This window comes from Furipterus horrens, unplaced genomic scaffold (assembly GCF_987537825.1).
Source record: "Furipterus horrens unplaced genomic scaffold, mFurHor1.1.pri manual_scaffold_2, whole genome shotgun sequence".
Lineage (NCBI taxonomy): Eukaryota > Metazoa > Chordata > Mammalia > Chiroptera > Furipteridae > Furipterus > Furipterus horrens.
Genome location: NW_028327172.1, coordinates 120985384 through 121013337, shown reverse-complemented (window position 1 = coordinate 121013337; position 27954 = coordinate 120985384). Strand labels below are relative to the sequence as shown.

At 36.3% G+C, this 27954-nt stretch overlaps 1 long non-coding RNA gene across 1 annotated transcript; it reads left to right on the top strand.

The window, feature by feature from the left end:
* The first annotated feature begins 1047 nt into the window (after nt 1-1047).
* On the top strand, nt 1048-27954 carry LOC150019385 (uncharacterized). The gene is made up of 3 exons (XR_016509248.1): nt 1048-1121; nt 26227-26313; nt 27260-27954. It is a non-coding gene; the product is annotated as an uncharacterized LOC150019385 (long non-coding RNA).

Genomic DNA, 27954 nt, shown 5'->3' with positions numbered 1-27954 from the left:
GTATCAGTTAAAAATTAAAATTCTGCCTTTTGAAATAATTAGAATTATGTCTTCTGAATTAAAGCCATGGGAAAATGCTTTTCAAAATTCTGAAGGAGTACACACATACAAAATCTTGTCGTTATTGAGTAATCTTTAATCTTTTGTGAAAATGTACGAAGTTCAAATATTCTCTCTCACTTGCACACACACAGACACACATGTACACACACAAAAATAATTATTTATGTAAAATATGTAAGCTTCACACTGGCTGGTTTGCCCAGTTGACTGGAGCACCATCCCATATACCAAAAGGTTGCAGGTTCAATTCCCAGACAGAACACATACTTAAGTGGTGGATTCAGTTCCTGATCTGGGTATGTATGGGAGGCAATTGATTAATGTTTCTCTCTCACATTGAAAGTATTTTTCTTTTCTCTCTTTCTCTTACCGTTTTTCTCTCTCTAAAGCAGTGGTTCTCAGCCTTCCTAATGCTGCAACCCTTTAATACAGTTCCTCATGTTGTGGTGACCCCCAACCATAACTAAAGCATAGTGATTAATCACAAAAACAATATGTAATTATATATGTGTTTTCCAATGATCTTAGGCAACCCCTGTGAAAGGGTCATTCGACCCCCAAAGGGGTCATGAACCACAGGTTGAGAACCGCTGCTCTAAAGTCAATAGACATGTCTTTGGGTGAGGATTGAAAAAATAAAATAAAATATATAAGCTTCTGTTATCATTCACAAAATAATTGTTATCAATATTCATTCATTTATTCATTCTTTTAAAAATTATCAAGCACTTATTGTATGCCAGATATTGTTATAGCACTGCATATGATATATTATACTTAGAACAGATAAAGTGTTGGTTTTGTGTAGCATATTATTTATATAAAAATCTATATAATTTATTATTTATGCCTATGGCTAGAACTCAAATTGACCTCCTCGGTACTGTGATATTTTTATTGAAACAAATCATAAAAGAAGAAATCATTAGATGCCTATATTATATGAATGAGCTGAAATACATATTCCTTACATTTTAGGTTATTTTCAAAATTGCTCCTCTATGATTGAGGAGACCAACAGAAGGAAACACCATAAAACAAAGAATCTCTGCTTCCAGGTAAGATTTTTGTATTCATTGATACCATTTTTACTGAAGTAATATTGTCATGCCCTCATTTCCATTTCTCTAAGAGCAAGTTCCCAATTCTGCTTAGCCACCAATAAAAGCATTGTCCTCATTTCTAACTTTCAACATGTGTTTACTACTTTTGCCAGCTTGTGGTTACCTATGGAAGGCATTTTATGGACTAAAAAGCCTGGCTTAAGAAACTTTTTTCCCCCCAAATATGCAAAGCAAAACTGATGGTAACATATGGCCCTATATTTCTTCCCTCTTGCCAGTTCACTAAAATAAATTTACTTTCAATTTACATATTCTTGTCTACATTTCAGAGTGTTAAAATATATTTGTAAGGTCTGTCCTGTCTATCTTTTTATGAGATTATGCAACAGCTTTGCATGCTGTTTAGGAAATAACAGGAACTTTTATGATTTTTAGAATCTTTCATTTCCTATGAAATTTAGAAAGTTTATGAGATCAGGAAAAGGAAGTCTAGAGCATCCTCAGAAATGTAAAATTATATAAAAGGTATATCTGTTTCCATAAACTACTTAGTAATATACCAAATTTAAAAACAATTCTACTTTTAATAAAATTATATTAAATGGTTTTGCTATCCTTCTACAATTCTGTTTTGACCCTTTAAACAAAGACCATATTATTAAAAGTTGTAGAAATATGAAGGAACTCATAGTGAGAATTTTTAAATGAAGGAGAAATTTATCATGAACCTTTGAATTTTCTAAAATGGAAATGATATTATTTTCATCCAGAGACAAAAAACTACTTTGCTGTTCTGTGAGGAAAATTGGAGGGCTCTAAGAGAATGTCTCAAAAGACTGGCTTCCTCTTTAGGGTTCCAACCTCAACCATTCTTGAGATTTTCATCAATGGAATGTTAAGTGTAAAAATAAATGGCCCTGTAGGTAAAGAGTATCATGTGCATGTAGTAAGAGTGCTCCAAAGTAAGATGTGGAGACACTTGACCTTCTTTGTTTACTTATGGTATGGATTCTGTTGTGGAGAACAGAGTTGTGACTGTGTCTTTATGAATCCATGATAGAGCTGGACCATCAAACTCCTTTTCTTACCATGTGACTAAATACTATTTAACCATTATGATTAGGTCATGGATGTGAAATGTTTGAACTCAAAAACTGAACTTGAAGGATCCTGAAAAAATCCATAGGAGATGATATTAAGTCAAGAGTAAAGTGAGACATTTTAAGATTTTTAGAGCAGTTATTTTCAAATGGAAGCAGTTTTGCTTTTCCAGCAGGGGACATTTGGCCATGCTTGGAGACTTTTTTGATTGTCACTACTGGGTGAAAGGCTACTGGCATCTGGTAGGTAGAGGCTATGGGTAATGCTCAACATCTTACACTGCACAGGACAGCCATCCATAACAAAGAAACCTTGGTTTAGAGATTTTTTTTTAACTCACATGAGGATATGTTTTTACTGGTTTTAGAGAAAGAGGAAAGGAGGGAGAGAGAGAGAGACAGAGAGAGAAAGAGAGAGAGAGAAAGAGAGAGAGAGACAGAGAGAGATACATTGATGTGAGAGAGAAACATCAATGGGTTGCCTCCTGTACACGGCCCACCCTGTGATAGAACCCACAACCTAGATATGTACCCGAATTGGAAATCGAATCTGTGACCCTCAAACCAACTGAGCCACCCAGCGAGGTCTTGATTTGTTTTGATGCAATTATTTTATTGTCTCAAACAGCCTTATTACAACACAAATATAGCTTATATATAGTGCAAAAACACTCATTATTTTATACCATCCTAGGTTTACCCTATTACTCTCTTCTTTGCTGAGACTCACATCATTTCTTATAATATCCTTAATCTCTCTCCACTCTAGATGTCCATAATATCCCATTTCTGACCCCATCCCTAAGCAGTATCTGATACCTGAATTTTAACTGACAAATTGTATTCAAATATGTTGTAGTTTAAAAAAACAGAAGACAAAGGATTTTTTAAGCTATAAAATAGCCTTATTGAATATGATGTGCAGATGCAGGAGGACTCCTCAACGCATTTTCTCTGCAATACCCAGGTGACTTCTTCCTCCTTTTATTTCATTTTTTTTTGTTTGATGGTTTTTGCATTATAGGGTAAGCATCCTATATACATATTACTATAGAAGAAATACTGCCCCAAATTTGCTGCAAGCTTGCATATCTGTGTAGGCCATAAAAAAGAGATACAAAAATTGATAATAAAAATTATGAGTTATTCTTTTATTTAGAAAGCAAAACAATATGGTAAAGCATGACACTGCATTCTCCTTTTTTGCATAATAGAGTAGATAACTGATAATGTTACCAAAGAAGAGACATAGAGTAGAATTTAATCTTCAAATTTTCTAAAAGGTAGATATTTCTTAAACTAGTTATAATTTTTAGAGGCATGGTCTCCCAAAAAGGTAGGATTCATATAAAATAGTAGAAAAATTATAAGGCTAAATGGTAATTTAAAAAAAATTAAGTTTAAATTAAATTATAGAGACATGGAAAAACAAGATTAAAGATGCAGTGAAGAAGTGGTATTGGGTCCTGTGTGCTGAGTCACAAATGTTTAAAACAATGTAATTAAGCTTTTGGTTTCAAAGACAGTAGCATGTCTGATTGTGGGGAAGAGTTTTATTGTGAAAGACAAAGCAGATGTTCATGCTTGTGAGACACCATGGCAGAGATGTCTGATTTTGAGAGATCAATACTTTCTGATTGTGGCATCTGACATTCCTAATCTGATAAAAAAACAAAACAAAACAAAAACCTCTCACACGGTACAGCATTCTCTTCTCCTCTTGAAAAATAGGCTTCACTGAGAATGTTATTTCTCTCTTATGTAAGGAGACATTAAGTGATGATCATATGAAACTATTACTTTCTAGGCATTTTCACTACAAGACCCCATAAAAATGCAGAATAAAGACAAGAACAATGCGAGCTAAAGGTCCATGTTGCTCTACAAATTCTTTTGAAAGAGTAATCTCACCTTCTGATCTCAATGGTGAATCACACACTTATTTTTTCCATTCCAAATTAGAATCTATTGCCTATGTTAGCTCTTTTTGATTACTCCTATCTCAACTCCAAACATATTCCCCCAGAAGGGAATATGTTTCCCAGAAGGGAAAAACAATACATGCATAGTATACAGTGGAATATCTTTGTTTTTAATTTTACTTTAAAATTTCTCTAAGTCATGTTTTGCAATTGCTTACTTCAAACAAATGAACCCAGCCAATTTGCTCAGAGACAAGAAATGCTTCATGTCCTGAGGACTTTCTGTCTTCCAAAGGAAGCTAAAATTTGGCATTGCACAGTGCCATTACAGTCAAGAAATTAAAAGATTTTCTATTCCAATAGCTAGCTGTATTCAGATATCTTAGCCTAATAGGAATGTGTGTGTACAGTCAGTAGCACCTAAAACTAATAGGAAATGAGACATGTCAGAGAATTCTCTCAAAAATTGCTGCAGCTTCTGGCTTTGTGCTGGAAGGTAAATAAGTTATATTGACATGCAGCTACATTGATCAATGCCATTAGAGGGGCTGCCTGGTCAAGTTTTCAGTTGTATATGACAGTCTAGGTTGATGTCACGACACTGACAATCTTGTTAGTCTAACTTGACAAAGGAGAGCCCAATTCTCCCAAGTCAAATTCTCCAGACCCTCTTCTGACCTGACACTAAAATTATATGCCATTTGGGGAGTGATAGTGAGTACCTCTTCTATATTTTTCATCACTAATATTCCTGACTTGAACCATGAGGGACGCACATGACTCCACTGCCCTCACTCTCCCTCTGTGTTTCTCTAAACAAGCAGTGAAAACACTTTGTGTAAACAAATTCTCAATCATACCTAATCATATGAAAGCTGACAAAAGTATGTTATTTTACACTATGAAAATACTAATCAAAACAGTTCATCAATTGTTAAAGTTAATGATTTAGATTTGCAACACTCTGACTAAATTTTAGTAGGTAATTACATAATTATGCACAGGTGAACACAATAAAAAATAGCAATTGCTTCTTCTGGCTTTCAACTATGTGCAGGTACCACAATCCTACTCTGGAAGTAACTGCTTGTCACACAGTGTTTGAGAACATGAGTATAGCACAACTACTTCACTTAGATAAGGTTTCCATGCATCTGGATTTACCTCCCTAGATATTCAAGATCAGAGGAGATTTGTCTGTTAGGGCTCAAATTTGTTGTTTAAAATACCATATTTATCCATCTTTTCATGGTGTGAGGATGCAATAAGAAGTCTCTAAACCAGGAAGACTCCTTGATCTTGAACTTCCAGTCTACAAAACTAGTTTGGTCTGCAGACCGAGCATCAACTGCACCTGGAAGTCTGTTAGAAATCTTGGCAGAATCTTGGACTGACTCCATACCTCCTGAGTCAGAATCTGCATTTTAACAAGGTCCATAGTCTTGATGATCCAAGAGGAGTAAGTAAAAGCTACACTAACCCCCTCCAAGGGCCAATCTGGAAGTATAACTAAATTGTAGAGAAATCTTCTGGAATAACCAACTAAATAGTAGGTAGAGAGAAGACTTATAACCATGGATAGACAGAAGAAATTACTTCACCACAACGTGACCTCTATGGAGTGTGGAGGAGATTTGAGAGGGCCAGCTGAGTTCCCATGGGTGGCAGCTGAAGTGCCAGAGGGAAATTTCAGTGACTGGGGGTTTCCCCATGAGAACTGTGAGGTCTAAAGCCCAAGCTGGGCTCCACAGCCTATAGCACCAGAGCCATAAAGGAACTCAGATAACAGCTAGCTATGAAAAGTAGCGGGGTTTCTGTCTGCAAGGGAGAGACAGCTGGAGACAGAAAGAGCCTCTTAAAGGGCCAACACATAAAATTTAATTTGCAGTCACTTACCATGGGATCCAGAAAAGGGGGGAAAGGGTGGACAGGGTGGACTAGAGATGCTTGAGGATAGTCTGGGGATGGTGGTTTTGAGGAGAGAACTGAGGGAGCAGCCGCCAGGACCCCTGTGCTGAGCCATTGCTTATATGGCAGGAACCATCTTGCTCAGGCAGAACAATACCTTCCAAGTGGCATCAGCCTGAGGAGAAGCAATAGCCCCACCCATGGGAATTACTTTGCCCAACCCTGCCTGACTGTTGATTACAGATTAGCTAGATTAACAAGTGAAGGAGACAGTCACAGACTGTGGGTCACTGGTAGTCTCAAAACAGGCTGCCTGGGGCCAGACTAGGACACCATATGATATCATCAGTGGTGGATCCAGAAATAGAAAACAGTGGTAAACACTAGATTCTACTGAGATGAATTCTAGCATGGTCTTCTTCATGATTTGCATTATTTTCCCTCCTGCACAGCTTTTTAACATTCATATCTTGTTCTTAAAGGTTGTGTCTATTAGGTCACTAGTTTTTACATTACAGTTTATTTCAAATCTCATATATTGCTTCTCCTTTCTCTTACTTCATTTTGCCTTCTTATTTCCTCTTCTTATTTTCATTTTAAATTCTATTTTCTCTCTTGCTATGACTTTTGTCATTCCACACTCTTACTATGACTCTCCTCTCCAGCCTCTCAAAACAATTTTTCTTCTCATTAGTAAAGAGATAGGAAACTTGTTTGAAAAAGTACTGACAGAAAACTTCCCTAACTTGATGAGAGAAAAAATCATGCAAGCCCAGGAGTCACAGAGGGTCCCAAACAAGATGAATCCAAAGAGGCCCACTCTAAGACACATCATAATTAAAAAGGCAACAATCAAAGACAAAAAAGAAAATCTTAAAAGCCACTAGATATGAACACCCCATTGTCAACAACAGTTAGATCTTCCAAGAAAAATATCAACAAGGATATTATGGCACTAAATAACACTCTAGATGAAATGAATTTTTTTTTATATATATATGCAGAACCTTTCACCACATTCTTTTCAAATGTGCATACGACATTTTCAAAGATAGGCCACATAGTAGGACATAAAACAAAGTTGAAATTACATCAAGCATCTTCTCATATCGCAATGGCTTGAAACTAGAAACCAACCTCAAGAAAAAAACTCAAAAACATTCAAATTCATGGAGACTGAATAACATGCTAAATGAATGGGTTTATAATGAGATCAAGGAAGATATCAAAAAGTACCTGGAAACAAATGAAAATGAACACAAAACACCCTAAGATCTAAGGGAAACAGAGAAGTTATCCCTGAGAGGGAAATTCATAGCAATAGATATAAAAAATATAGAAAAAATTCAAATAAACAAACCTAACCCTACATCTAAAAGAACAAGAAGAACAGCAACAAAGCCCAGAGCAAGTAGAAGAAAGGAAATAAAATCAGAGCAAAATTAAATGACAGAGACTAAAATAACAATTCAAAGGATCAATAAATTCAGGAGCTAGTTTTTTAAAAAGATAAACAAAATCAACAAGTCTTTAACCAGACTCATCAAGAAAAAAAGAGAGAGGACCCAAATATATAAAATCAGAAATGAAAGAGAAGAAATTACAATGGATACCACAGATATGAAGATTGTAAAAATTACTAGGAACACTGTATGCCAAGAAATATGACAACCTGGGAAAAATGGACAAATTTCTAGAAACATATAATCTTCCAAAACTGAATCAAGAAGAAACACAAAGCTTAAATAGACCAATAGCAACTAGTGAAATTGAAGCAGTAATAAAACAAACAAACAAACAAAACAAAAAAAAAAAAAAACAACTCCTGGCATACAAAAGCCCTGGGCCAAGAGGTTTCACAGGAAAATTTTACCACACATTTAGGGAAGAGTTAACTGCTATCCTTCTTAAACTATTCCAAAAAATTCAAGAGAAGGGAAGACTCTCAAACTCTTTTTATGAGGCCAGTATTATCTTAATTCCAAAACCAGGTTAAGACACAACAAAGAAAGAAAACTACAGGCCAATATCATTGATGAATGTAGATTCTAAAATTCTCAACAAAATAATGGCAAACTGGATTCAGCAACACATCACAAATATTATACACCATGATCAAGTGGGATTTATCCTAGAATGCAAGGATAGTATAATATTCACAAATAAATGAATGTAATACACCACATAAACAAAATGAAGGACAAAAATCACATGATCACATCAATAGCTGCTGAAAAAGCATTTGATAAAGTATAGTACCCATTTATGAAAAAAACACTCAGCAAATTGGGAATAGAGGGAACATATCTTAATATAATCAAGGCCATCCAAGAAACCTACAGCCAACATCATACTCAACAGGTGAGAACTAGAAGTTTTTACTCTAAGATCAGGAAAAAGACAATGGTATCCTCTTTCACCACTTCTATTCAACATAGTATTGGAAATTCTAGCCATAGTGATCAAACAAGTAAAAGAAATAAAAGTCATTGGAATTAAAAAGGAGAAAGTGAAACTGTCATTATTTGTAGTTGACATGATAGTGTACATAGAAAAACCTATAGGCTCCACCAAAAATACTACTCAACCTAATAAGTAAATTTGGCAAAATAGCAGGATACAAAGTAAATATTCAGGAATTGAAGGTATTTTTGTACACCAACAATAAAATGTCAGAAACAGAAGCTAGGAAAAAATTCCCATTTACTATAGAAACATGAAAAATAAAGTATTTAGGAAGAAACTTAACCAAGGAAGTAAAAACCTGTACTTGGGAAAGTACAGAACACTGAAGAAAGAAATTAAGGAAGATACAAATTCATGGAAGTGTATACTATATTCATGAATTTGAAGAATTAACGTTATTAAAATGTTCATACTATACAAAGCAATTTATAGATTCAACACAATCGGTATTAAAATGCCAATGGCATATTTCATATATTTAGAACCAACATTTCAAAAATTTATATGGAACCAAAAAAGACCCCGAATAGCTTCAACAATCTTGAGAAACAAGAACAAAGTAGGAGGGATCACAATACCTAATATCAAACTATAGTACAGGGCCACAGTAATCAAAACAGTCTGGTACTGGTATAAGAACACACAGATCAATGAAACAGAATAGAGAGCCCAGAAATAAACCCATGTCTCTATGGTCAAATAATATTTAACAAAGGTGGCAGGAACATAAAATGGAGTAAAAATAGCCTTTTCGACAAATGGTGCTGGGAGAACTGGACAGGGACACTCAAAAAAAATGAAACTAGACCACCAACTTACACCACACACCAGAATAAACTCAAGATGGATAAAAAACTTAAACATAAGCTGGAGACACCATAAAAATCCAAGAGGAAAACATAGATATTAACATTTCAGATATCCCATATATTTTTACCAATATATCCTCCAGGGCAAGGGAAATAAAGGAAAGAATAAACAAATGGAACTACATCAAACTAAAAAACTTCTGCATGACAAAAGAAAACAGCATAAAATTACAAGGGAACCAACTCAATGGGAAAACATATTTGTCAACGATAACTTGGACAAGGGTTTAATCTTCAAAATATACGAAGAACTCATGACTCAATCTAATTAAAAATGGGCAAAGAACCTGAATAGACAATAGGCACTTCTCCAAGGAGGAAATACAGAGGACCCATAAACATATGAAAGGATACTCCACAGCACTAGCCATTAGATAGATGCAAATTAAACCCACAATGAGATACCACCTCACGCTGGTCAGAATGACCATCATCAACAACTCAACAAGCAACAAGTGCTGGCCGGGATGTGGAGAAAAGGGAACAATAGTGCACTGTTGATGGAATTGTAAATTGGTGCAGTCACTATGGAAAACAGTATAGAGGTTCCTGAAAAAACTAAAAATGGAACTGCTTTTTGATCCAGCAACTCCACTGCTGGGATTATATTCTAGGAATTCTGAAACGCCACTTCGAAAGAACCTATGCACTCCTATGTTTATAGCAGCATTATTTATAATAGCCAAGTCCTGGAGACAGCCTAAGTGACCATCAGTGCATGAATGGATCAAAAAACTGATACATTACACAATGCAGCAGAAAGAAAGAAGGAACTCCTACCTTTTGCAACAGCATGGATGGAACTGGAGAATATTATGCTAAGTGAAACAAGCCATGTGGTGAAAAACAAATACCATGTGATCTCACCTAATCCAGGAAACTAATAATCAAAACAAACAAATGATCGAAACACAATAGAATCAGAGGCATGTAAACGAGGAACAGACTGACAATGACCAGAGGGGAGCGAGGAAGTTGATAAGGGGGGAAAGAAGGGGAAGGGTCTAGTCAAGGAACAAGTATAAATGATCCACAGACATGGACAACAGGGCAGTGATTGACTGTGGGTGATAGGGATGAGCAATGCAGGATAGAGCAAGGGGTGGGGGAATTGAGACCACAGTAATAGAACAAAAAAAAAAAAAGACTATATTTACAAGCTATTATCTCTTCATTGGGATGAGCAGGCTTATTATTAGTCACCCAATGATCCATCCTAATTCACAGAGTTCCTTTTCCTCGTATAAAACTTCAGGATTTTAATACAAATGTCTGCCAGTTTATAGATTTAAAGTGTTTCAGGACAATTTCCTTCAAAATAAATTTTTGGAAAGCAAACCTTTTCTTTATTAATTTTTATTGTCTATTATAATCATTTTTCAATAAGAAAAAAGAAAAAGAAATCTCTGGAAGTTTGATTCAAAATGTTTTGTGATATAGAGCATTGCAGTATGGGATGATTTTTTGGATTTTCAAAAATATGTAGCATCATTTTAACTTTGACTTTTTTCTTCAAAACCAAAATTTGAGGAGAAAGGAAGAATGGAAGGAGACGTGATCATATACCTTGTCATGCTCTTCTTTCCTCTCCTCTTTGTCACCTCTTTTCTTTTCCCTTGTTCCTTTTAACTGAGTCCTCTTCATGTCTCTGGAGTCATAAGAGATATTGGGGATATAAATATAAAAGTAAAGAAATACTAAAATTTAGAGAATTCCCTCTATAATTAAAAGAAGGAAGTAGACAGATAGGTGCTGTCTGTGAGCTAGGTGTTGAAATAGAAGTATAAATTGGAGACTATGAAAGTGGAGGCAGGAAAACTGAATATTGCAGTGAGAAGAAGGGACGGTCACTAGAAAAGGTCCTTTAGCTGAATCATGAGTATATATATATGTGTGACACACACACATACATGCACACACAGAGAAAGAAAGAGAGATGGGTGGAGGGGGGAGAGAGAGAGAGAGAGGGCATTCGGGGGGAATTGAATGGCCTGTCAGGACACTGAAGTGTGAGAACTTCTTAGCACTGTGTTTGGAGAACTTTGATATATCCAAAATTTATGTGTAGGAGTATTAAAGGAGACCTCTGGGAATATCTCTTACAGGGCCTAGTACTTCTAGACTACAATGTGATGACTTTTTTTCCCATCTCACATGAATATATCAGATAAACATAGGCAATGGCTATGTTTCTAAATCAAGATAGGTCAAAATATTCTTGTCCTTTCTTAAAGATGAAGTCAGTATAGCATCTGTGACATCTGTAAATCCTCTACTGGAAATCTTATGTTTGTGCTTCTTACTTTATTCTGTTTATATAAAAGATTAGGAATATACTTGTTCTGGAGTGCCTTAAATAGATTACAGACTTTAGGTTGCATATTATCATTGGAAAATAATTTCTGCATGTGATGGCATTTAATTAACAAGCATCCCTTTTAGCCTTAGAACTCAGAATTAATTTGAGGCAAAAATTTATACACTAACGCTTTATTATACAAGGGAGGACCCATCCCACCAAAATGGAATTATCTTCTGGAGGGTGGGCCCTTTGTAGTATAGGCTTCCTCCGTTAGGTGAGTGTTCTAGGAACCCAGCGGTATCAATGTACCAGCTGGCACTGTTGAGAGAGACTGTGTTCAGATTCAGTGAATTTTTTTGAAGATTCTTTCAGTGCTTTTGCCCATTTCATGATGGGTGCCTTACAAGTGCACTTGCCCACACTGTGCTGAGTGTTCGGCAGTTTTTGACCATAAACAGCCTGACCCCTGTGCCTCACCCTCCCTACACACCAGATCTCGCCCCAAGCAACTTTTGTTTGTTAGTTTGTGTCCCTGGATGAAAAAAAGGCTTCAAAGGGAACTGTTTTTGCTGATGTGGAATAGGTGAAACAAAAATGGCAGAAGCACTAAAAGGCATCAAAATCTGTGAGTTCAGAAACTGTTTTGAGTGGTGGAAGAAATGTCCTGATAGGTGTATTGCATCAAATGGAGAGTACTATGAAGGTGACTGAAGTTTAAACTTGTAAGAATAATTACACATTTTAAAATAAGTAAACTCCATTTTGGGGGCCCCCTCCCTCATAGAGTACAGTTGAGGGGCAGCAAGAATGAAGAAAAAAGGAAATGCGAGGAAGGAACAAAGGGAAAGCAAATGTAATGTGATGTGTTCTTGAAGTGGCCACAGCTTCCAAAGCAAACACAGACATTTAGAGTTTTGGGATGACTCTGAAGAACCATATGGGCCATATAGCTTCTTGTACAGACTGCAAAGGGGAAGGAGGATGATACATTTATTTTCTGGATCCTTCTGTTTACTGTTCAAATTGTGCCCCATAGAGTGTTAATTCTCTTACCTTTTTGGATTGTGTGAACAGCATGTGCATTAGGTGGTTGTGCTATAGCCTGTAATAGCAGAAGGAGAGGCACAAAGTCTAGTGCATATGGGAAGAGAGTTTGTGGAGAGAGAGGGGGTAGTTTAACTACTAGAGATTATCCTTTTAGCCAGAAGTAATATGTTACCACGGGCAGAAAGGACTACTCAGTTTGAATGATGTACTTAAGTTACTAACCATATGTGTTCCAAAAGCTTCTAGGTCAAATTTAGTTTGGGGGGAGTAGCTGTAGATTAAGACAGGCTGGAGGGGATGCAATCCCTCTAAACAGAGCTGGTTACCAAAGGACCCTAGGAAGACCTGAACTAAGTCTCGCTGCCTCAGACTGCATGCTATATGGCTGGAGGTCACTTCCAATTGGATAATAAACATTAACGATATCTATCAGAGTGACTTTCTCCTTGTTAGCAGAGGCTCTTCCCACCACCTCATGCTAAAATGACCTCTTTTTAAATCCTTGTATAAAATGTTAAACCTTTCAAAGCCTACTTCTAAGTTTTAAAAATGACAGCAATTTTGTAAATCCCATTACAAAATTAAAGTGTTTCCAATGAAGGCTGATCAATTTCATTTAGGCACCATTTGTGTGATGTAGGTAGCTGATCCTAAGTAAACAGGATTGGCTACCGACTGTGGAACTAAGATTGAATGAGTTATTCTTTTCCGAGAACGATTACTTGAGATGAATGAAAAAAAACTATACTTCCAAACTAGAATATGAATTCTTTACACACACTCACAGATGTATATTTACACGTATATAAAATATATATTTGATGTCACCTTTCACTAATATTATAATTTTCATTTAGATGACAAGAATATAATTTCTAGTTTGCAAATTATATATGAGTTCATATCTTATATTTGTGAGGCAAGACTGCCAATACCTATACACAAATGTCTTTTTAATCTACTTTTAATTTGCTTTAGTCAAATCTGAAATGTTGATCTATTGTCCTTTACATTACATTAAACCTGTTTGCTGCTCTGCTCACAAATGCTAATATTTCTGTGACTTGGAGAGCCTGGCTCCTGCAGCTTTTGCTTCAGGCTTCACCTCATTATTCTTTTCAGCTCCTTATTAGAGAAAAACCACTGACCTCTTACCTGGGTCTCCCTATCCAGTTAGTACTTGTAAAAGGACAACTCATCTCAAGGCTTCTGTGCACCTGCTGTGCTTCTAAATCACCTAATATTCTTATCATTTCCATTTCCATCTCAGAATAGAAATATATAGACCAAGTACCATCTTTCTGCTCTTTCGTCTATAGTTATCAAAAAGATAACTTACTGCTATTTAAAAGATGGCTACCATCACAATGTTATTGCTGATGAAGAGAAAAGTCTTAGTGTTCATTTAAAATCACTTCTCTCACTTCTTTTTATCCTTGTTAATGACTGCTATGTAGTATTACTTAGAGAATATAACTGATATTGTGTTTCCTATGTACTTTTAGGAAAGCCTGGTTTTATTCACCCCACTCCCAGTTTTAAATTTGAGTTCTTTGCACAACCAAAATTTTTTCTTCTTACATTTAGACATATTTTGGACATAACATGTTAGGATTATTTTTAAATGAAGTGTTTGGTCACAGCAACAAATACTGAAGTCGTTCTATTGATGGAAATATTTCCCAGGGTCCATAGCTTCAGGTGCTTAAAAGCTGATAGAAGCAAAACATCATTCTAGAACTTGAATTTAAGAAATTTCCATACAAATTCAAGCCAAACAGACAATTGTCACAGATGACACCAAATTTCACAGTTTCTCTCTTTCTCTTATTTCTGCAAGACTGATTTATGTAAGACTTTTACTTTCATCAATAACACTGAATAAGAATCCTTCTTACCATTTGACATTCATGCTTCTGACTTGGTTTGAAAATAGGGCCAAAGAGCAGTGTACCATGTGAAATGAAAACACCCATGCACACAGATGACAGTTCCACAGCATGTGCTCTATCAGAAGTCAGGCTGCACACTATGAAGGAATAACACTAAGAAATGGGACAGGAGCAGTTTCAGGAAGATGAAAAGTCTTTGAACAAGAACATGGTAAAAGACTTATTATAAGTAATTACAAGAGAATTATTTTTGGATGCTATATGTTTTTCAAATCAACACAATTTCCACTCTCACTGTTGAATAACAGGGTTAGGCAAGCATTAAAAGTGGAGCATGTAAAACCTACTGTCCGCATGGGAAGGACAGTTGTATGTATCAGGGACTCCTTGTCATGTGCCATTTTTTGGAGTATACATTTTTTTGTCCATAGGTTTCTTTCTCATTCTTCAGAACTCTGGGGTTGATGGAGAAGAAACAAAGTTCACAAAGTTTCTGCATAAATGCAAATAAAAGATATGTATATATATATATATATATATATATATGATATTTTAATTTTATTAAATTAAGATCTATGTTTTATTTCCTTCCTTCTGCTTGCTCTAGGCTTTGTTTGTTGTTGTCCCTCTAGTTTTTGTAGATGTAGGGTTAGGTTGTTTATTTGAGATTTCTCTGTCTCTTTTAGGTAGGCCTGTGTTGCTATGAACTTCCCTCTCAGGACTGCCTTCGCCGTGTCCCATAGGTTTTTGGTTGTTGTCTGTTCATTTTCATTTGTTTCCAGGTACTTTCTGATATCTTCCTTGATCTCATTGTTAACCCATTTATTATTTGATATCATGTTATTCAGCCTCCATGTGTTTGAATGTTTTTGAATTTTTTCCTTGAGGTCAGTTTCTAGTTTCAAGCCATTGTGATCCGATAAGATCCATACACAATGGAATACTATGCAGCAGAAAGAAAGAAGGAACTCCTACTCTTTGAGACAGCATGGATGGAACTAGAGACTATTATGCTAAGTGAAATAAGCCAGTCGGTAAGAGACAAATACCATATGACTTCATTTATATAGAGGAATCTAACGAACAAAATAAACTAATGAGCAAAACAGAACCAGAGGCATGGAAACAGAGAACAGACAGACAGATGCCAGAGGAAAGGGGCGGAATGATGGGATAAAAGGGGAAGGGAATAGTCAAAGAACATGTGTGAATGACCCATGGACAGGGACAATGGTGTGGGGATGGACTGTGGGAGTGGGATGGGGGCTGTGAGGGGAGGAAAGAGGGGGAAAATTTGGGACAACTGTAATAGAATAAACAAGAATAAAAAAATACAAAAATAAGCAATGTAAACTGTAAGTGAAAAAGTTTTATTAAAAAAATATGTTTATATAAAAAGTGGGTATGAATACTGAAAAAACATTGATTAACATTTGGGGAGAGGATTATTTTCATTCATGGCACTGATATAACCCTGTTGTGTGTGTTGATAGTAGTCTTCACTGCCCCCAAATTTCCTTGATACCCACTTCAGCCTATTCTCATTCCCATCATGAGCCCCAGGCAAACATTGATCTGCTGCCCATTTCTAGAGTTTTTCTGTTTCTGGAAATTCCACATAAATGGAATCATACCACACATTGTCCTCTGTGTGTAGCTTTTTTCACGTTAGTGTAATGGGTCTGAGGTTTCGTGTTGTCACCTGTTTCATTACATTTCCATCCTTGAGCAGTATTCCATCATGTGCATGTACTGCAGCTGGTTTTACCTGCATTGTCTCCATTGTTTTTGAACATTTTAATTGTTTTCTTTGTTTTTACATTTTGAACAATGCAGCTATGAACATTTACACTAAGTCCTTCTGTGGCCATGATTTTTATTTTGGGGGGACAGTGGCAGATACTTTGGACTAAATTTGCTGGGTCATTTAGTAAATGTATGTTTAACTTGAGAAAACTCCAATCTACTATGAAGTACAAAACCACATCTAACATTTTCTTTCTTTCTTTCTTTCTTTCTTTCTCTTTCTTTCTTTCTTTCTTTCTTTCTTTCTTTCTTTCTTTCTTTCTTTCTTTCTTTCTTTCTTTCTTTCTTTCTTTCTTTCTTTCTTTCTTTCTTTTTCTTTCTTTCTTTCTTTCTTTCTTTCTTTCTTTCTTTCTTTCTTTCTTTTCTTTCTTTCTTTCTTTCTTTCTTTCTCTTTCTTTCTTTCTTTCTTTCTTTCTTTCTTTCTTTCTTTCTTTCTTTCTTTCTTTCTTTCTTTCTTTCTTTCTTTCTCTCTCTCTCTCTCTCTCTCTCTCTCTCTCTCTCTCTCTCTCTCTCTCTCTCTCTCTCTCTCTCTCTCTCTTTCTTTCTTTCTTTCTTTCTTTCCTTCTTTCTTTTTTTTTCCTTTTGGTTGTTGATCATTATTATTAAAGTTGTTTCCTGTTAATATGTATTGGTTAAGCAATTAAACTTAATAAGTAGAGTTAATTGAGTCACTTTTTCTAAACTTGTAACTAAAGATGTGAGTCACTGTTTTTTCTCCAAACAAAGCAAAGCAAAATAAAACCCAAGAGCAAGAATATGAGAAGGCTTCTATAGCTATTCTGTGCAAACTTGAAAACCAGATACTGTTTTTATTTAATAAATCTGATAGCTGTTATGATATGAAAATTACTTTATTTGTATCTTACATATTTTTAAAATTAAATTTCAAATAATTTTATATTATTCACATTGTATATTTAAATTATACCATTGAGAGAGAAAAAGGACACCTAATTATATAATCTGAACTATATTAAATTTTAATTATCTGTGATGGTGAAAAATTATTACTATTAGTTTTTATAGCTAAGTGCTAAATGATAACAGTTTCTTCAATTACAAGTAAATTTACAGGCAATGATAAAAAAAGTAATAGCACTATATAGGTAAAATAAGTTTCAGTTTATGAAATCAGACAATTTTGTCATTCTCACTTAAAAAGTCTTTTTTTCAGTTTAAGTAATTGTAGCATAAAGTTACTTTTGAACATTGAGTGCACAGTTTGGATGAGGGTTTGCAAGAAGTAAAGATGAAAATGTTTAGCTCTAAAAGGCAAAGGCATACTTTTTTGGTCAATTGCACAAAATAGCACGAGTCATTATGAGCACTGCATATATGGTGTACATGAGCATAAATGAACAAGACCATTCATGTTTTTCAGGTTTTGAAATCTCTTAATTATACGAAAGTAAAAGCATCGTCAGAGAAAGGCATGTTAAAAGCTTCCTGAATAAAATGGCATGCTTTTGGTTTGAAAATTTTTTCTCTTTAGTCACTCTGGTTTCAGAGGGTTTGCATTTTATTTCTTATAGTCATAGTCATATGGTACAAGACAAAGGCTGAAGATTTTTAAAAATCAAGTAAAAGAAACTAAGAAAGAAAGAAAGGAAGTGACTTCTTTGTTGGACCTCTCTCTTTAAAGCACACTCTGCAGTGGGAAAGGGAGAGGTGAGTGAGGGTGGAGTGTGAGCCACTCAGGCACATCTGGTGGCCAGGATTAGTGTCCCCTCCTCAGTGCCAGCTTCCATCCAAATGTGTATGAAACTGCAGCATCTCTGCAGGAAGTGAGCTGAAATGCTGGCTCTTGTGTCCCTCAGAATGTCTTGTGTGTGTTCTTTTGTTCTGCTTACCTTCCTTGTTCACTTCCTAATACAAGTAACCCAAATAACATGGTTTTTGAAATCCGTGCTTCCATTGGACACTCATGTTTCTCTTTACAACACGAGAACAAACCTCTCCATCCTCAGAATGCTTTAAGGTGAGTTAGCAACTTAAAGGAATGAAGTCACCACTGTCCAAACTGGAATTCAATTATTTGAAAATATGTATGAACAGACTGGACTATGCATTATGAAAAGCAAGGACTTTGCTATTTTAAAATTAACTGATCTAGAGTTAAGACCAAAATAAATATGACTCAAGGACTTTGACAAGTAACTTTACAAAAAAAGAAAAAGAGGCTTAGAGAGGTTAACAAAGGTACTATTCTGTTCATAACCATAAACATTTTTGAGACTTCTTTGGTAACCCAATATGATGTTAATTTTCCCTTCTCAGTGTTCTCATTATATCTTTGTTTGTACCTATATCTTATTTATAACACTTATAGCTATCATTTTGTTTTTAGTTTTTTTTAATTAATTAATTAATTTTTAATATGGTTTATTGATTATGCTGTTACAGTTGTCCCAATTTCTTTTCTTTTTGTTCCCCTCCACCCCATTTCCCCCCTTCCTCCAGTTGTCCCTCCACCTTAGTCCATGCCCATTGGTTGTGCATATAGATCTTCTCAACATCTTCCTGTCTACTCCACTCCCTCCTACTATGCTTCTTAATTTCTGTTCCATCTCCCTCCCTTTCCCCCCTTCTCCATCCCTGCTGACCTCCCCCCAATATTCCCCATACTTATAATTCCTTTCCCACTCTTGTTGTCTACTTAGTTTGCCTTTGTTTCGGTTCCCTAGCTTCTGTTGTTGGTTGTTGTGATACAGTTTTCATTTTAATGTTCATAGTTTTGATCCTCTTTCTCCTAAACAAGTACCTTTAACATTTTATATAATAGTGGTTTGGATCTGATGAACTCCTTCAGTTTTACATTGTCCTGGAAGCACTTTCTCTGCCCTTCTATTCTGAATGACAGCTTCACTGAATAGAGTAATCGTGGTTGTAGGTTTTCGCTTTTCATTACTTTGAATATTTCTTGCCAGTCCCTTCTTGCCTGCAGAGTTTCTTTTGAGAAATCAGCTGATAGTCTTATTGGGACCTCTTTGTATGTAATTCTCTTCTTCTCTCTTGCTGCTTTTAAGATTCTCTCTTTAGCCTTAATTTTTGACATTTTGATTATAATGTGTCTTGGTGTGGTTCTCCCTGGGTCCAGTTTTTTTTTGAACTCTGTGCTTCCTGGACCTGTAAGTCTATTTCCTTCCCCAAGTTAGGGAAGTTGTGTTTCATTATTTTTTCACATAATGTTTCAATTTCTAGTTCTTCTTCACCTTCTGGCAACTCTATGATATGAATGTTGGCCTACTTACAGCTGTCCCATAGGTTTCTGAGCCTCTTCTCATTTTCCTCACTTCTCGTTTCCTCTTTCTACACTGGTTGACTGTTTGTCCCTTCCCTGTGTTCCGATTTGTTGATTTGATCCCTGGTTTTCTTGCCCTCACCACTAGTTTCATATGTGTTTTTGTTAATTTCAGCAGGACTAGCCTTCATTCCTTCCCTGTCTTGTTTAAGATCTGCTGTTAGGTGTGTAAGCTTTCTTATAACCAAAGTTCTGAACTGTGCCTCAGAAAGATTTCCTATCTGCTGGTTCGTTAGATTAGATATTTGCTGTTTGGTCAGCTGCGTTACTGGGATCTCTATCATGATCTGTGCCATCCTGACAGTCTTGTGTTTACCTTTGCTTCCTGGGCAGGGCTGTCACACCTTCTATGGTATAGAGGGTGAAGCCTCATGCACTCGTCACAAGTTGGCGATCCTTCTCAACATGCTGTGGCATTTTCTGTGGGGTTGGGGGTCCAAGATGGATTCCTGCCATTCACTCTCCTCTGAGAGACCAGGAGCCTCCTCCTTCATCCCCATGCCCTCTGGTCTTTACAGTCTGAGGAAACGGGGGTCTGCCTTCCCTGGCATTGGAATCACAAGCTGATGGGTTTGGTCTGCAGCCGGGGGTGCTCCCCAGGCACTTATTGCCTCCCCTTAAATACAGGTGTCTGTGCTTACTGCTGTCCTGCTGCCATCACTGCTGCTGCCGCTGCCAACACAACTTGACCTCTCTGCCCTGGCTTCTCCCCTCCTACCCGTCTGGACAAGGACCACTTCTTTATAACTTCATACGCTGGACTTCCATTTATTTTCTGGAACTTCTGGTTATTTCTTGTTTTGTGGTAGTTGTATTCCTTCTTAATTGTGGAGGGAGACGGAGTGTGTCAGTGTAGGCCTCCATCTTGGCCAGAAGTCTCATAGCTATCATTTTGAATGGCGCCAACTCCACCATAGTTACAAAAAAGATACAGCTTTTAAAAAATATTTTATTTATTTATTTTTAGAGATTGAGGAGGAAAGGGAGAGAAACATTGATGCATGATTGGTTGCCTCTCATACAGCCTTAACTGGGGACCTGGCCTGCAACCTAGGCATGTGCCCTCACCAGGAATCAAACCAGTAACCTTTCAGTCTGCAGGCCTGTACTCCATTCACTGAGCCATACCAGCTAGAATAAAGATACATTTTTATTATTCCTTGAAGGCCCATCTTCAAATGGTTTTTCTATCTAGTATCATCTCAGGAGAATCCCATGGCAGGCTGGTCACTTTCAGGTATCATAAAAAAGATCAATTCAGTCACATTTAACATTACATATTCAGTGTAACACTCTCTTTTTCTCCAGCCCATGACTGACCAATAATCGGGGTTGGGGGTGGAGCTTATCTGCACTTAACTCCTCCTCTCACCATTTGGTTTTGTGTTGAAAGGGGCAGAAGGGATTTGACATGGGGAGTGTTAGTTATGTTTCCTTAATTCTGTAGACCACTCTCAGTCATTGCTCTTCCCCTGGCAGTGTGCAACTGGTCATAGATAACATCTGTGTGGCAAGGCTTCCAAATAAATGCACTTATTTGGGATTCACACATGGACGCTTCAGGCACCTACTCATTACAGTTTTCTGATGTCGAGATTTACTTTATCTTGACTTCCTCTCTTCATTCCTCATCTCCTTCTCGATGAATCCTCTACTCACAACCTCTAGGTGCATGAGTATCTCTGCCTAGTTTCTAGCCTTCTTATGTGTGGTACCATCATGCTGATTTAAGACCAGTTACCCCTTAGACCGTAAGAAAGGCACCAATCCTTGCTAATCCACTCCTGAGGTAACTGGCATATCACCATGCAATTTTACTTACACATCCTATTTCAATTGCATGATGGCTGACTTCTATCTACCTTACTGAAATAACATTGAGGATAGGGGGAAGGTGTGTGAATCATGGTAATATCTATATTTTCAGAATTTTATTGCCTGATACAAAATTAGGGGTTCAAATTAATGAGTAGATGAATTATCAGATGCCTTTTTAAAATGATGAAAAATCCCAAGATATTAATGATGTTATAAATAAAATAAAATAAATGTAACTATTTAATTGACATATATTAACCATCTCTTTTCCTACTATTTAATATTTTTTAAAATTCTACCCTATGATACTTCAGATAAATTAAGCATTATTTGTGACATATTCATGTTCCATTTATAATACTCATCAAAGTTTGGAAAAAGTTGTGAATTGTGGAGTCTCTGTGACTGACAGATTTTGGGACATCTCATCCAAGCAGTCATTTCATTTAAATGTCTCAAGTTAGATATAAGTAGTCCTGTAGCTTTGGAGAAACACCAATTGTCCCTGGCAAGGGGATGACTAACATTTCTATGGGTCATTCATTCCATAGTCCGCACTCCATTTCACAGCCTTAATTCTTTGGGCACAGAGTTGCTATTCATGAGCATTTGGGACTTTATGTCAGCCTGTGGGTTTTTGTTGTTGTTGTGTGTTTGTTTATTTGTTTTATCTAAGCAGGGCATATAGAAAACATACAGTAGTAGCAATTTCACATTTGACTAGCTACAAAATTTCTTATTACAGTAATCCTTAACTCTGTTGGTTCATTCTGATTTTTAAAATTAAAAATAAAAACAGTAAAGCCACATTTGCTAAATTTGTATTTTTGCTTTACCTTTATGTAAGTTTTCCTTAACCATCCCCAATTTCTACTTTCCACTGTCAAATGCACTTTTTGTTAATAAAAAGTAGTAACAGACAACTGTCCTTGTTAACAAAGCTTTTTAGAAGCCACTCTCAATATCAATGGAAACGAAGACAAAGGCCTCATGGAACTTCATGACAAGGTGATAAAGATCATGTGGATTCAAGTCTCTATCATTTCCTAACTGGGGGTCTTAGGACCATAACCAAATCTTGTTACCTCTCAGTTTTCTCGTCAATAAAGTGCTGAGGAAAATAATGTAGCTTACCAAATGGGTTCATTAAACAGATCCAAGGACTAAATTAGTTCATCAACAGGTCAAGTGCTGGATTATTAACATTTTACCAAAGGTATACATTTGTTTGTTTGTTTTAAGCACTCTGTTCAAAACCTCTTATAACATGAGAAATATCAATTTCAAATTCATTACCCAGGCTGTTTCTAGATTGGAAATATGAGGCCTAAAAAGTGGTTTGCTGACAGATATATGCATTCCCTTTGCTCACTGCAAATACTGCGAATGTTGAAACTACTGGAGGGAAGCCCCTTGGCTGTGGCTCCAGGGCATACTCCTGGAGGGCCTCTGCTCACTGAGTTCCCTGCTGAGGAAAGCTTTTACAGGTGCACAGCAGTTTTCAGTTGAAAAGGTGCTATGAGTTGACTAAAACTCTGAAAATTTGTCAAACCAGGGATTACTGTCCCCATTTTCCAGATAAGGAAAGTGAGGCTCACAGAGGTTAACTGAAGTGCACAAAGTCACATGATATTTAATAGCAAAGTAAGGATTAGAATCCCATTCCTCTGATTTTCAATCCCATGTTCTATCCGCTGTGTTAGCAGAAAGGCAGGAAGGTTATCATCACAACAGAAAGAAAGTTAATTCAGCTGCAGATTGATTAACCTAAAGGGGAATCCAATCAATGTTGGTAGAGAGCCAGGAGAAGCACTTCTCTGTCTACATTGATGTTTTAAACAGCACAGTCTCTCCCATCTGGATGAGAATCAGAATTCCAAATATCAGAACAAGCTAAATTTCTCTTTCCCCTCTGTAGTTGCATCTGTCTACTTTGGGGGTAGTTATAAATGTTGCTAAAATTTCTAACTGGCAGCTTGGAGTAACTCTTTCCATTAGACTGAGTTTTGTGGCCATTCTAGCATCTTTCTGGACTTGTAATTATGGATGATGAATTTAATAAAAGAGTAAATATTCACAGGATTCAAAATGAGAGTATGAAGGCAGTTAAGAATTTCTATTAGGTCAGTTACCATTAAAGAGGATATGTCTGCAGCAAACCTTTCTCATTTGAGTGGAATACTGGCTCACATTCAGGAAATGGCATTTTAAGTGTGGCCTTGCGGACTTGAACTGGTGAGGTTGTTTTGCTTTTCAGTCCCAGGGAATCAGTACCCAGGCAGAACCAGAAGGATGAGATTTTATGATTACAATTGGTATATAAAACATGTATGTTCCTTTTATTTTCATAATGAATAAATAGGTGTAATTTAAAGCCATATACCTGTTGCAATTTTGCTTGGTATTGCTGTGATATCCTTTAAAATTTTTTTTCATGTTTAATTTTTCTTTTTGAAAAGGCTGAGTTTTCATTTTGCATTATTAGAAGATGTGTTCTTCTTTTAGCAGACATATCTATGTTTTCATTTATTATAATAATCAATTTTTTCTCATTAAATCTGAAAACCTTCCCACCTTACTATTCAATATTTCCAAAGCACTTCACAGTCTGTGCTTGCTCATTCATGATCTCATTTGAGGCATAACTTTATAAATGACTTTGTGTGACATTGCAAACTCATATATGAGAATGTGACTTTTTGCTTTTAGGAACACATATTTTGTCTTGAATATTGCATAGTTTGTGAATGTGAAAACAAATGGGATAGTCCTTTTATTCATAACTTCCTTACTTCAGATGGTTTTCCACAAATGTTTACATGGTCCAAGTTTAGATAAAGTCTGTTTTTGAAGAGCAATTAGAAAATGAGTAACAATGACAATATTATTTAAGGAAAAAAAATTGGGCCACTTCATATTTTTGTCAGTTTCTTGGAATATTTCTCATACTTAATTTGAAGAGATTATGCCTTATATTTTCTGTTTATGCAATGTAGGGTCAAGCTCTATTTTGATTTGGAAGTTATTTATTTAATAGCTGCTGCCTTGTTTTTCATGGTCATTTTAGGTAAACATCAATAGAAAAATAATATAATTCTGCATTCTAGCCTGTCTCTTTAAGATGTGCAACAAGGGCTGGGAGCAAAGAATCTGCAATATTCTTTATAATTTCATGGGGTCTTCTGAGGAAATGTGCCAATTTTATGGGGACTCGTAGGGAAAAATTTTGATTTCATGTGGGTTTGAGTGAAAAGGTAAATTTCATGGAATTTCTAAAAATGGCTGGATTTCTCAGGATCCATGAAATCTATGACAGCCATGGAAAAAATGCTCTGCTCCTGTCATGGAGTAAATTTTAGTGCAGTTTGGCAAACTTTATTTCTTATTACCTGCTGTGATGTAATTACACATTTTGAGTGTTTTTTGATCATTATCTTTTTTATAGATGTGTGTGAATAGTAAAGGTATTACTTTGTGTAACAACAGTGTGACTACTTTGTCAGTTGCTTACAGTATATGTTGTGTGAGCACTCACACTCATGTGACTCCTGTGATCACTTATGTCGGAGTCAAGTTCAGGATGGTGGTGCTTCGAGTTTTGGTGGTCCTAAGCAGGAAATGGAGAGACATCTCTTACTCCCATTGCCATAGTCTTCATAGGGTGATAGGATGTTAAGTTTAGAGGAGACTCTAGACATCTTCCAAGGTCTAAACATCTGATCAGAGTACCTTTGGGAACTTGTTAAAAATTCAAACCCCTTGCCTTACCCCAGACTATCTAACCCAGATTCTCAGAGGGTAGAGCTTGAGACTCTGCCTTTAAAATTGAACAGTTTGGCTAATTCTGCTGCTGAGGCATACTCCAGTTGGAGAGCCATCGTTCAAATCCATTCCTCTTCCCAAACTCAGAACTGACTACTCCATTGTCTCATGACTTCTAGATTTTCTCTAAGACCCTTCTCTATAGCAAGGCTGGGGCTTGGAGAGGTGCCATTACCCAACTTGCATCTGGGACTGTGGCAGTGCCACAGGGAAGGCTGGCTGGGGAAGAAAAAACGTCAAAGCTCACACCTGCGGAAGCACAGCGAATACAACAGTGATAATAATTCATTGATTCAAGTGTTCTCTACTGGTGACAAGCAGTATTTCCTTGTTTCAGGATTTTTTTTTTTTCTTTCTGAAATGGTGAGCAACTCTTGACAAAGTGCCAAAGAAAACAAAAATTTATTTTTACCTCATTGATGTGGTACCTGTATTCATGCAAAATTCAGTATATATTAAAACAGTGAAAATACTTAATTTTAATGTGTAAAATAGTTTTAGATTCTAATTCAGATAATTAGGAAAAGAGTTTTCATATACTTGAATGTCCAATAGGACATTAGGAAGTAGTGTTGTGTACAGAAACAATCTTTCTTATTCAGGACTGCAAACACTGCAAGGTATTCAGTGTCTTTGTCTTCTAAATATTCATAATGTCTCCTAATTAGTATGACAACAAAAACTTCCAAGTTTTCCAAAATGCCTTCTGGGTGGTACCATGATTTTGAGAACTATTTTCACTGGTTTTGTAACTTTTCAGCCACAACACACACAAATCTTTCTAAAATGGAAATCTCGTGTAATTTTCTTGCTTAAAGTCTTTTGATGTCTTCCCATTCCTTTCAGAGTAAAGTCCAACAACTTTGTTTAGTATGCAGAAATCATCACGGTCTGGTCACTTGCATTTCTCTAGTTTCATCACCCATGACTCAGGTATATTGAACTGTTTAAACACTATGCTACTTTATGACTCCATAACTTTAGATGTGCCTTTTGCTTTTCCTAGAAGATGATCTCTCTTCCCTTTGATCAAAGCCCAAGGATCACATTTTTGGTAAGGCCTCTTGGACAGCCTACTTTGATTACATTGCCTTTCCTCTAGACATACATTATAATGTAATTATTGGTTTATTCAACCTCTTAAAGTAAGAACTCTTATGTTTCTCTATAAAAATATTTTTATCTCTTAGCATGACCTACAAAAATCTTCAAGATATGCTCCTGCATATATACCTAGTCCCATCACTCATGATTTTCCAGCACTTAATACTTCAGCCATATTTAAAACTTGCCTTGCAATTCCTAGAACTTACCCTGCAGCCTCTACCCTTTGACATCCTGGAAAAGCTATTTCTGTTATCATCACCTGTGTAACTCCTACTCATTCTATAAAATTTATCTGATATTGTCATCAAACTCATTGAGAATCTATTAGTGGCCTCAAGGCTGGATTAAAAGCCTTCCTTCATTCAACCTCTAGCACAGCACTCATCTCACAATACTGAATTTTGGACTGTAAGCTTCTTGAGGAAAGACAATGAGGCATGTTTATTTTTATGTGGTTAGCACCTAGCAGAGCGCTCAACTCATAGTAGACACTCAAAGAGTAGATAAAAAAGATTTTCACAGAGGGAAGGGAAATTGGCACAAATGTAATATTTTAATCAATAAAACACATTAAATCTGAAAAAAAAAAAAGATGTTCACTAATCATCAACAGAGTCACTACAATATTTATTAAAAAGTCCTTGACTGGCAGTTTTAAGGATACTTCCTCTGTATTTTGAGTCATAATCCTTATCAAGTGCAGTATTTTGAAATGGATCTTTACATCGTTTTCTGGTGATTTCTTCTTTTCTTCTTCCTTGTTTCTAAATAGTCTTCCTTCTTGATAACAACCCTGGAGTTCTGACTTGTCACCTTCATATAGCCAGTTACTGAGCATGAATGTGAAAGTTGGACAGAGAAGAAAGCTAATAGGAGAAATATTGATTCATTTGAAATATGGTGTTGGAGGAGAGCTCTATGAATATCCTGGACCACCAGAAAGACAAACAAGTGGGTACTAGGTCAAATTAATCCTGAACCACTGCTGGAGGCAAAAATGACAAAATCGAAGCTGTCCTACTTTGGGAATATCATGAGAAGGTAAGATTCTTTGGAAAAGACAGTAGTGCTGGGAAAAATAAAAGGCACCAGGAAAAGAGGAAGACCAAGTATGAGATGGATTGATTCCATAAAAGAAGCCATGGGCAAGAGTCTATAGAAGCTGAGCAAGGCTATTGAGGACAGAACACTGGCTGTCATTCATTTATAAGGTCACCAGGAGTTGGAACCAACTCATTGCACATAACACACATCCTCATTGCCCATTCGTTTAGACCACTACTCCCAGAGCCAAAAGGAATTGACTTCTGGTCCTGGCTTTACTTTCTTCTAGCCACATTGCTTGGACAAAAAGAACCATTAATTCTCTGAGTCCCAGTTTTCTCATCAATGTAAAACAGAATTTTACTTTACAGGGTTACTGTAATATAGACAAAATGTCCTGTGTGTTCACACAAAATATTGAAA